At 36.7% G+C, this 12667-nt stretch overlaps 1 long non-coding RNA gene across 1 annotated transcript in view; it reads right to left on the bottom strand.

The window, feature by feature from the left end:
• LOC104677665 overlaps window positions 1–12436 on the bottom strand; it is a 58512-nt gene extending 46076 nt beyond the window's left edge. The window contains exon 1 of the long non-coding RNA XR_750080.2: window positions 11748–12436. This is a non-coding gene — a long non-coding RNA (uncharacterized LOC104677665). The remainder of the gene's footprint in view (window positions 1–11747) is intronic.
• Window positions 12437–12667: the final 231 nt, after the last annotated feature.

The raw sequence follows: 12667 nt of genomic DNA, 5'->3' as shown, positions 1-12667 counted from the left end.
TAAAGAAAAAGAGGTTTAATAGACTCACAATTACATGCGACTGGGCAGGTCTCACAATCACGGCAGAGGTGAAAGGCACATCTTACATGGTGACAGGCCAGAGCGAATGAGAGCCAAGCAAAAGGGGAAACCTCTTATATAGTAATCAGATCTTGTGAGACTTACTACTACCATGAGAACAGTATGGGTGAAACTACTCACAATGATTCCATCATTGCTCACTGATTCCATTATTATCCCTCCCACAACATGTGGGAATTATGGGAGGTACAATTCAAGATGAGAATTGGGCGGGGACACAGCCAAACCATATCATTCCACCCCTCCCAAATCTCATGTCCTCACAATTCAAAACCAATCATGCCTTCCCAGCAGTCCCCCAAAGTATTTCCTCATTTCAGCATTAACTCAAAAGTCTACAGTCCTAAGTCTTATTTGAGACAATGTAAGTCTCTTCCAGCTAAGAGCATGTAAAATCAAAAGCAAGTTAGTTACTTCCTAGATACAATGAGGGTACAGACATTGGGCAAATACAGTCATTCCAAATGGGAGGAATCAGCCAAAACAAAGGGGCAACAGGCCCTATACAAGTCTGATATCCAATGGGGCAGTCAAGTCTGAAAGCTCCAAAATGATCTCTTTGACTTCACGTCTCATCTCCCATCCAGGTCATGCTGATGCAAAAGGTAGATTCCCATGGTCTTGGGCAGTTCCGCCCCTGTGGCTTTGCAGGTTACAGACCCCTCCTGGCTGCTTTCACCTTGAGTGTCTGCAGCTTTTCCAGGAACATGGTGCAAGTTGTAAGTGGATCTACCATTCTGGGGTCTGGAGGATGGTGGTGCTCTTCTCACAACTTCACTAGGCAGTACCCCAGAGGGCACTCTTTGTGGGGGCTTCAACCCCACATTTCCCTTCTACACTGCCCTAGCAGAGGTTCTCCATGTGGGGCCTGCCCCTGCAGCAAAATTTTCCTGGATATCCAGGCATTTTCATACATCCTCTGAAACCTAGGCACAGGTTCCCAAATCTCAATTCCTGGTTTCTGTGCACTTGCAGGCTCAATACCATGTGGAAGCCATCAGGGCTTGCAGCTTGCACCCTCTGAAGCCATGGCTTGAGGTGTACCTTGGCCCATTTTGGCCAAGGCTAAGATGCAGGGTACCAAGTCCCGAGGCTGTTCACAGAAGGAGGGACTTGGGGCTGGCTCTTGAAACCATTTTTTCACTCCAGGCCCCTGAACTTGTGATGGCAGGGACTGCCACAAAGATCTCTGAAATGCCCTGGAGACATTTTCCTCATTGTCTTGGTAGTTAACATTTGGTTCTTCATTACTTATGCAAATATCTGCAGCCCAGTTGAATTTCTCCTCATAAAATTGGTTTTTATTTTCTATCACATTATCAGGTTGCAAATTTTCTGAACTTTTATGCTCTGTTTCCCTTTTAAAACTGAATGCTTTTTTACAGCACCCAAGTCACCTCTTGAATGCTTAGAAATTTCTTCCACCAGATACTCAAAATCATCCCCTTCAAGTTCAAAGTTCCACATATCTCTATGGCAGGAGTAAAATGCCACCAGTCTCTTTGCTGTTTTAGGAAGAGTCACCTTTGCTCCAGTTCCCAACAAGTTCCTCATCTCCATTTGAGACCACCTCAGACTGGATTCCATTGTCCATTATCAGCATTTTGGTCAAAGCCATTTAAAAAGTCTCTAGGAAGTTCCAAATTTTCCCACATTTTCCTATCTTCTTCTGAGTCTTCCAAGCTGTTCTAACCTCTGTCTGTTACCCAGTTCCAAAGTTGCCTCCGCATTTTTGGGTATCTTTACAGCAATGCCCTACTCTACAGGTACCACTTTACTGTATTAGTCTATTCTCCCGCTGCTGTTAAAGACATACCTGAGACTGGGTAATTAATAAAGAAAAAAAGGTTTAATGGACTCACAGATCCATGTGACTGGTGATGCCTCACAATCATGGTGGAAGGTGAAAGGCATGTTTTACATGGTGGCAGGCAAGAGTGAGTAAGAGCCAAATGAAAGGGGAAACCCCTTATAATCAGAGCTTGTGAGACTTATTCACTACCATGAGAACAGTATGGGGGAAACTGCCCTCAATGATTCCATTATCGCTCACTGGGTCCCTCCCACACCATATGGGAATTATGGGAGCTACAATTCAAGATGAGATTTGGGTGGCGACACAGCCAGACCATATCAGGAATTATAGATTATATTAATATAATCTTTTGAGACTTTTTAATACTCAGCATGATGCCTTGAAATTCATCTAAGTTGTTGCATAAATCAATAGGTTGAGCATTTTATTGCCAAATAATATTCCATTGCATCGACGTAGCATAGTTTTTCAGTTCATATGTTAAAATATATTGTCATTGTTTTCAGTTTTGGGTGGTTATAAAAACTACTATAAAAATTTGCTTCTATATGAAGATAAGTATTTATTTCTCTAAAATAAATTCCCAGTGGTGGGATCACAGGGTCATGTGATCAGTGAATATGTAGCTTTATTGTTTAAAAAGCTGCCAAACTGCTTTTCCAAAGTGGGTGTACTATTTTTGCATCTGCGCCAACAGTGTACGGAAGTTCCGGTTGCTCTGCATCCTCCACAGCACTCAGTATGGTCAGAATTATGTTGAAGTCATTGAAAAAGGGATGTAATGGTATCTCATCATGGATTTAAATTGTATTTCCCTAACAGCTAATGATTTCAAGCAGTTTGTAAAGTGCTTATTCGACATCCTGGTATCTTCTTCAGTGAAATAGTCACTCACATTTTTTGCCCATTTAAAAAACTGTAAATTGGGTTGCTTTCTTTGCAATAAGTTTTAATATGTCTTTATACATTTAAATCGGTCCCATGTACAATATTTTCTGCAGGTTTATTTCCAAAAAACAGTGATTCTGATATTTTTCTTTATTACCATTCTCTCTAAAACTTCTAGCAAAACAGAAACAAACCTGCTACTTTCTAAACCCGTATCTGTTGTGTTCATCTTTATCCTTTTACTTGGCTCTGCTTCTAGCCTTAACCTTCAATTATGTATTTTCTTTTTGGTATCTCCAGACCTGCTTTTGCATAATCCATTCTTTCCTTTAATTTATACACGTTAAAGTCTCTGTATTTAATTTTTAAGAAGAAGTTAATCTATGACTTCTCTCTGAATTACTACCTGTCTACTTTCCATTGCTACTCTGCTTCTTGAAAAATGTTCTATATTTGCTAACTTCTCCTGTCAGTATCCAACCTGGACTCTTCTTTCATTATCGTTCTGAAAGTGTTCTCACAATTGTCACCAGGGACCCCAGTTGCCTCTAATGGTGGCCTGTGTTCATCTTACTTACCTTTGTGAAACTGTGGCATTTTTGCCCACCACTTTTCTCCAGATAATAACATCACACACACACACACAAATCTTTATCAATATAGTCACAGAGAAAGGTAAAGTAATACATATTTTTGGAAGCAGATTATTTTTATTATGTTTTTTGAAAAAAAGTATAAGAAATTTCATGAGAATAAAGGATGCAGAAACACTCTGAATTCAGTATACACATATAATTTAACTGGGTTATTTATATAACATGAAAGAAATTTGTATTCATAGAATCTTGTTTCATTTGAGTTCTGGCTTGTTTTTGAAATAGGTCAATTAGTCTACTAGTCTTTAAGTGCTCCATTTTTCTAATTTGTAAAATAAAGATGAAAATAATAGTTGACTCCCAAATTTTTTGCAAACATTACGTGAGATGGAGGACACAAAGCATTTAGTAGAATATCTGAAATATAGAGTAATTAATAAATAAACTAGTTTTTTTAAGTCCTTTCCCTCCATATTTCTGTAACTAAATTTTAGAAATGAATTTTAAAGACAAAGCAATTTATTCAGCTTGAAATATTCAGTATTAATACTGGAAACTTATAAAACAAATTTAGGGAGCTTTGGGCACAGTTTTTCTTTTGATTGTGCATGTCTAAACACAGAGCTGATGATCTGTGGTGTGTCTCTTACCTAATTTGGGTAAATAATCTCCTTGTGTCTCTGCAGAGAACCTTTACGCAAGCCAGATATGTAGAGTTTAACCCAGTCAGTGGGATTCTGCCCTATGAGTGTAATTTTACTGACACAGAATCATGAAGCAGTAGTTCAGCCATGATTTGGAGTGCTAATTAACAGCAAGCTAATACAACAATGCCTCTGCTTAATCATCTTTTGTTTATTAAAAATCAGTTACTTGTAATAAATTATTACACAAGAGTTTTTGCGTATAGTTTAGTACCCTAGGTTTCCCTTGATCTTTCTTTCCACATAATTCTATAACACATTCTGCATTAACAACTGAAGGTATTATTGATTTATTCTCTATTACACACTATACATTAAAATACTTTCATTTTGTCTTGCTTTCTCCCATAAACTCTCTTGCCCAAATAATTTAGTTGAGTGCCTTTTGCATAATCCACATCAAGGTTTTCTTTATTTTTGTTGTTGAATATCCATCTATGCTCTTACAATTCCAGTTTTGCAAAGAAACAAGGGCTATTAACCAGATTCAACTATAATGACTCTTCTTTGGACAATCTTTTGGCAATAGCAAAGAAGTAAACCATAGAAAATGAATCTATTAGAATCATCATACTTAGGAAATAACATGGTTATAGCTAATTGTAATAATGTCTCCTGGTAATATCTTGATTTTTATACTGGAACGCATAGTAGAAAATTGCTCAATGTTCCTATTTGTCTTCATCCACTAAAGATGGAACAGTTATTTCAAACTGACTTTTGTGTGCTTATGTTGTATGTGTGTATGTGTGGGTACAGAGGATGCAATCTTCTTTCTTTCTAAAAATGTTATATGGCATATGTTTATGTAAAAATTATTTTCAATGTAAGTTTGGTTTGTTTTTTAAATTGTACAAGAATTCTTATGATATGTGGTATAATTTCTGAGTCAATAAAAATCTTCAAGTTTTAATTTGTGTTATTGTTGTTTTCAAAATTTGCACAATGGAAGTTAGTTCCTTGTTTCAGTGAAAATGTCTTCGTTATATAATAAATTTCATCTATGCTTATTGTAAAATGTTTAAACAATGCAGAGTAGATGAAACCAATGGGTTTCACTATATCAATTGGAGATAACAGTATATGGTTCTATCTATGTTAACACATTAAAGTTGATGAACTGCAGTATGAATGTTCTCACCATTTAGCTGCTCCCTCAGATATGAAAAACTCAAGTGGGCAATATTAATTTGAAATTAAAGGTACCTCACCTAGGGAGTAGGGATCTACTAGGGAGTAGGTCAAACCTCCTCTACCCCTTCTTTTTCAAAATTTAATGTATATATTTATCACTCTGGGATCTTGTTCAATGAAAGATTGTGATTCCATATGTTTGGAGCAGCATCTGAAATGCTGTATTTCTAATAGGCTCCCAGATATACTGATACTGCGCTATCAAGTGGGGGAAAGAACCACACAGAGGGAAAATGAAAACATAATTTACAAAAGGTGAGGGAAGGGACTTCCCTGACCTCTACTGAAAAATAAAAAGCAAGAAATATTGAACTCTGCTAACGCTCTTGCTACGTTTGAGGTATTTATTTCGGTTGCTGTTCTATTTTGCTTTATTTTCCCAGAATGGCTTGTTATTTGTGAGCAGTTGTCTGGAAACGATAGGAAATTCTTTTTATATTGTATACATTAATATGCTACAAAGCTTTTCATTAGGCACTGATTTATCTAAATTTCGTTAAAACTATTGAAAAGGAGCCAAACTCAAAGAGTTTGAACTATCCAAACATTTCAAATAGTCAGAAAACCAGAGATTCTTTCACTTATAAACACAAGGACTTGCTTAATAGAATTAGTTTTGCGTGAGGTTACTGCATAATTTACTCTCCAGTAGAATTTAGAGAAAGATACGTTCTACCCTTCTCTGTAGGAATGTCTTAAAGAAAAAATAATCACAGTACCTTTCAAATACCACAAAACTACAGGAACATCAGAATGTCATCATCTACAGCAGACACATTCCACGTATTTTCTATGCTAAGCTCATCTTTGGTTGGGAGAGAATGGAAGGGGCACCCTGCTTGGGATTTTTGTTAAATTATTTGTGAGAAACAGTGAATTTGCCTCCCACAGAGCCATGGTTCCTGGGCCTTTGTATTTCAAAGATGAGTAAATAGTAAATAAATAAATAGAAATGAATAAGAAAGGAAATGAACATATGTTGACAAAAATACATTTAACCAATATACATACCTTAAATAAATCAATTACTAGCACTGTCATTTCTAAAAAGAAATGGCATGATAACACAAAAATGTAGATAGGGAAAATGTCTAGTAGGGTATAATACCAAAAACCAACTAGCCTAGTATCTTTCACTTATACATAAATTGTTCTTTTTCAAATCATGTAAAAGATTTATGCTCTATCTTTGCCTATTTTTATTGGTTAGTTTATACATTTGTTTGTGTTTTCCAAATGGACTATAACTAACTGGTTATATTCCTAATAAAAACTTAATTACAGACCATAATTTCAGAATAACACATCAGGAACTTTTTGTTAAAGTGGCCAAATGGCTAAATTTTCTTTACTCATTTAAGAATTAAGGCTATGGATATTCTAGAAAACTAAAAGTTAGCATATTTTGTGGTATAAATTGTAAATTCAGTGAGAAAGAGTTATTGGATTTTATATTTTTTTCTTTATAATGAAGGTCTCTTCAGAACACTTTTCTAAATCAATAATAAAATAAATTTATCATTAATACATGTACACACAAAGATAGACCAACATCTGCCATAGAACCTTATACATCACCTTGTTAAAGAATCTCAGAGTCATGCTTACCTGGAGGATGTTGGCATTTCTCGAGTTAACCATGAACCTCAACTGCATTATGAAACATAATGTTAAATCATGTTCTCAGTTGTTATACTGGCTCCTTCTTAAAACTTCTTCTGCAAAGAATACAGGCACTTTCAAAAGGGAAAAGAAAATGTCACTGCAACTTTTTCACTGATAAATGTATTATGTGTATATTTAATTAGTCATCATCATTTGAAATATCTGAAGTAATAATTATGCAATAATGTTTGGTTCATATAAGAGTAGATCCCTTGAGGTCTCATAAAATATGATCCAATTTAAAGTATATTAAATATATTTATCTTCCCAGAATAAGAAAACATACTGTAAAACCTAAGCTTAAAGCAACAGCCTGTTCAAGAAATTAGTCTTTAGAATAAAATTCAACTCTACATGCTCATTTTAAAAGATAACTAAAAGTAAAACTTGGGGAAGAAGAATAAATAGTGACATTCTTTTACAGAATAATTATTCTGTATGAGGAAAATAAAATAATATTATATGTTTTAAATAAATTATGATATTTGAAGCACTCATTTAAAAATGATAACCCATTTGGTTCCATTATATGAAACTTATAAAAATCAGTACATTATTGAATAAGAATAAGGTAGTACAATGATTATTATTTGACATCTAGGTCAGTGCTGTGCATTTGGTATTTATTCATTATATGCTTAATGAATGTATGAATTAAAAAAGCAACTGAGTCCTTGAGCTTCTGACTTGTCTGTAGTGTTTCTGTGTGTATGTGTATAACATTATGTAAATGATCTGGAATTTAAAGTTGATTTTCAAATTTAAAGACTTAATATGAGCATGTAGATACACCTATTCATAAGAAAAATATTATACAATTTGTAAGAGTGGAACTGACAAAGTAGGGAAGTAATGTATTTCTGTTATCAAAACCGTAGGGAATTTTCAGTCCATAATATATGTCATGTGATAGGTATTTTTATATCTATATCCAGTAAACTCCATAAGCAAATATACGTACATTGCAAAATTAAAAATTCAGAATTTGTTTAGAAAAGTTGATCACATGGTAAACTCCACATCAAAAAGAGACAAAGGAAGCAAAATAAGAAAAATAATTGCTCCACTCTTGAGTAGGGTAAGAAGTGGTTTATTGCCAAGAGAAATATCAATTATAAGATCTATGTATATATTAATCCCTAGGACATATAGATTGGTTTGCTAAAAACAGCAATCATATAGATCATAAAGTCCTCAACTAGCACAGCTTTTGAATGCAAAATGAAAGATTTTTTTTCCATGAGAAAACATTTCTAATTTCATCTGGGTCAGGGGTTATCTTTCCAAAGCGGCTTTGTTATAAGACTGTACCTTGAAGAAAACTTTACAGGGAACATGAAAGCAATTTGTCACAATGCAATGACTGCTTATAGACTGATACTGCATTTTGATACACGGCCTACTGATGTGTAGTAATATATATTAAACTTTGGATGAAAGTGAGCTAGAAAGATTGAAATTACTCTTACAGAATATTTCTACATGGCACAGGCATAGTATAATATATGTCAAGAATAATAATATATATTATATCAATTAATATTTTATTTCAAAAATATTGTTTTCTTTCATTATATTTTAAGTGGCCATATAGCTAACATCAAATACTTAAATATAAACTGAATCTATATCATGTATTACTATACTAGACTTTTTATAAAATTTGTAAAATGTTTTATTTATAATTACCAGCAGCAATCAGGTAAACAGAGTGTTTTCACAAAGAATTCTACAGGGTCAATTCATACTTACTAATTTTGTTTTCAAGTAGATCAGGGATCAGCAAAATTGTTTTAAGGGGCCAGATATTACATATCTTAGGTTTCCAGGCTGAAGGCAAAATTAAAGATAATATGCAGGTCCTTGTGTAACAAGAACAATTCTTGCTATTATTCTAGATGAAACACAAAGTATAACAGTAATAATCAAGTACAATTTGAGAATTACTTTATTAACATTTCATGTAATCAGCGTTCAAAGTTGTGTTCATCATAAATGATCGCTCAACTGTTAATGCTAATCTGAAATGAGATTTTATAGATTTCATCTTTGAAATAGCTTTTCACATTTAAGAGAACTGCCAAATACTGATATGAATTCATTAGCATATAATTTCGATTGTACCTATTTATCCCTTAAAAGGCAGATAGAATTCTGTCAGACTATTTTCTTGATATTTGTCTTTTATTATGTCATTGCTTTACAGAGTAATCGTTTCCAGTTGAAAAATTACGTGGCAGCTTCTCAACTGGAAAATTAAACAGATTCTGAGATATGGGAATCTCCTTTGTCCTTGCCTAAAGATGAGAAAAATGTAATTGAAGCTGTAGTTTGGTCTGGGAAATTATAGCTGCTTCAAATAGTGTGGGAATGGAGTTCATTTTGCTTTTTTTACTTTTTCCAACATAAGAAATTTATAGATCAACTCAACATTACTAGAGATTTATATAACATTAATTATCTAAAGGATATATTGCAGTATAACTTCCATATATAAGCACCATCTTGCCTTGTATATATACAGGTTGAATTCATTAAGAAACATCAAGGCCGGGTGTGGCGGCTCATGCCTGTAATCCCGGCACTTTGGGAGGCCGAGGTGGGCAGATCACGAGATCAGGAGTTTGAGACCAGCCTGACCAACATGGTGAAACACCATCTCTACTAAAAATACAAAAATTAACTGGGCATGGTGGTGCCTATAATCCCAGCTACTCAGGAGGCTGAGGCAGGAGAATCACTTGAACCCAGGAGGTGGAGGTTGCAGTGAGCTGAGATCGAGCCACTGCACACCAGCCTGGGTGATAGAGCGAGACTTCATCTAAAGCAAAACAAAACAAAAAAAAGTAACATTATCAAGTCTGCAGCAAAAGCTAATTTCCAAAGTTATTCAGTGGTTGTTAGTACAGGCCAAGGGAAATTCTTTTCATACAGAAAAACATTTTGATCTCTTCCTTAAGCTCAAAAATTTCAAGAAAAAATTGAGTCCTAACCCATCAAACTGCCATGCAGTGGGACAAGCTCAGGGTATTCTTCTTCCACTTCTAGTTGTCTGAACTGTTTGCCAGAGTGAATGCAGTTCAGCAATGACAATGCTGATTTAAATAACAAATGATAGATTAAAATATTTTCTGCAAAGTACTGATGATGAATAATAAAATGAATAAATAGATAAACACCATATATTTTCACAAGCTTTGTCAATTTTTTCAAATTAGACTTTTTCTGTTCCACATGCTGTCTCAGATTCGATTGAAAGATATCTTAGCAGATTGTACTTCAGGTTGTACTAAATTCATATTTTCTCAACTTTTTTAAACATATTCTCACGTATAGTTGTTCCCTTCAGATTATTCATAGGAGATGATTCTTTAGTCACTTCAAACTCAGTATTAACTCCTCAAGGAAATAACAGCATTGCTGTTAAATTGGATATTTGCTTTTTTCTTTAGTTGTCTATTGTTGCTACTGCCAATACTCTCAACTCTTCAAGCAACTGTTCGTGTGGAAAAGATAATGATCTTCACAGTGTAAATGTGTAAAATCTGTACATAGCTCTCTGTCAGTACAAAACCAGGTGGCAAGCTAGAGAGATCTAGCCTACTGGCAGTAGTTAGCTGACACTTGCACCAGATGATAATGATTCTGAGAGATGTACATTTCTGTCAGAGTAGGCTCTCTGTAACATGACTGTTCATTAAAAGTATATATACAGATACATACCTATATTAAAAATATGTGTAAAAACATATACATCAAGTATATGTACATATATACATGTATAAAAGTGTGTATACACATATATATACACACATATAAAAGTGTATATATTTATATATGACAGTACATGTTAATTTTGGTGGGATTTTGTTCTGTATTTGAGTTCCAGTAAACTTAGATATGTCTAAAAATATAAGCCGTAAAACGTCTCTTTATGGGACAGGATTTTGTGCTGGAGCTAGTCCACACCAGCTAACAAGTATCAGTTGTTCAAATTACTAAAATTTTGAGTTAAAATTCAATTACATGCACTTGTTTGCAACACACTTGTTAGGTAAATTTTACTGGAAAAGTAATGGAGACTCAAAATTCATTGCTTCCTAATTAGTTGCTACATTTTGCTGTTATCCGTGTTCTTAGAGTTATTTAATTCTATTGTACCTTTTAGGTGGAAAAATATATAAGAGTGTGCAAATGTGACTCTTTCCAAATCTGTCTTCAACGACTACACATTGTAACTTCAAATTGGCTATGATGGGTAATTTAAATACAGAAATCAGCAAATGCTACAAATCAGGATTTGGTTTAGGGCTTTGTTGATTGTCTGGGCTAAGACATTTACGGAGTGAAATGCCAATAATGAAGAATAGATGCAAATATGTGCTGGGTCAGTAGCCATTGCCTTATGAATAGCACATACACACTCACGAATAACTTTTGAAAACTATCATCCAAATGAGGATAAAAGTCACTCAAGTCAGAGTGAAGTTCTGTTGTCCATCTTCGTTTTTTAATTTCCTCTTCCTTGTTAATACGTATGTTAGAAAATATCAGAAGGCCTGTTGATCACGCCCTGTCCAACCACTGGCCTCTGAGCTGCCTGCTTGGCACTGCTACACTGCCCCCGGATTGGTTACAATGTGGGGTTTTGTCTGGATTACAGGAGGAGGAAGAATGGGGAAGCCACAAAGCCTTGCTGGAGTTGGCCTCTCCTCTGTGCAACAGCCTAAATAGCGCAGCACCCAGGACGCGCTAGGCCCTCCATGCATGTCAGCTTAACAGAAAGTGACTATTAATCCAAACCTGGGGCGAGTGAGAGGTGCAGCTGCAGGATCAGTGGGTCCTAGGGCTTCCTGAAATGCAGTTTTGAGGCCCCTGTAGGAAATTTTCTCCCCTTCCCCGCAGGCTTGGCTTTTGTACCCTGAGACGGAATGAATGTCAAACTCAGGTCCAACTCGCGCTTTTGACCGTGGGAGGTATCCTCAAGCGAGGCCTGATGGAGGACAGGAGGGGCTGGCCGAGGGTGGAGAGCGAAGGGATAGCCGAGCTGAGCGAGGGTCTCACCCCACCTGCAGGACGTTGGCAGACCCACACGTGCCCTCCTTTAGCACAGGTCAGTTGCTGCCCTCTACTCTTTGGCAGGGCATAAGTAAGAATGATTTCCGCCGCGGAGATCTAGAGCTTCCTTCCATTTTGCCTCCTGGCCCCTCCTGGAGGCCACAGCCCCTTTCTTGGCAGCTCCGCGCCCCAGAGCAGGAACGCACCCGGACGCGGTCACATTTCAGCTTTGGTGGCTGCGCCCGCGCCCTGGGACTCCGGGCAGGGGATCGGGGCTGCGGGCGCCAGGCCGAGCTGCCCTCTTCCGGGACCTGGGTGGTTGCTAAGTAGGGGCCCCCAAGCTAAGCTGTTATAGGAGCTCTCAAAACTCCCTTTCCGGCATCCCACGGAAAAATACATGAATCAGAAATTCCTCTGCTTTGTCCTCCTGTAGGGGCCGAGTGGCGGGGAACTCCCCGGTCGGTACTCGCGTGGGGATCATATCCCAGAGACCGCGGGGCAACCCTCGGAGAGAAGCCCCCTGCGGCTGCTCTTGGCTTCCTTTTGAGCCGGACCGCCTGTCAGGGACCCTAAGGACTGCGAGGCCGGGGGTACAGACCTGGGGTGTGCTGGCGTTCCCTTTCCATCCCAAAGTTCTGTTTTCTTTTTCTTCCACTTCACTCTGG

The sequence above is a fragment of the Rhinopithecus roxellana genome, chromosome 1 (genome assembly GCF_007565055.1).
Source record: "Rhinopithecus roxellana isolate Shanxi Qingling chromosome 1, ASM756505v1, whole genome shotgun sequence".
NCBI classification, from domain to species: domain Eukaryota; kingdom Metazoa; phylum Chordata; class Mammalia; order Primates; family Cercopithecidae; genus Rhinopithecus; species Rhinopithecus roxellana.
Note: the sequence above shows the minus strand (reverse complement) of the source record. Positions and strands in the feature narration are given on the sequence as shown.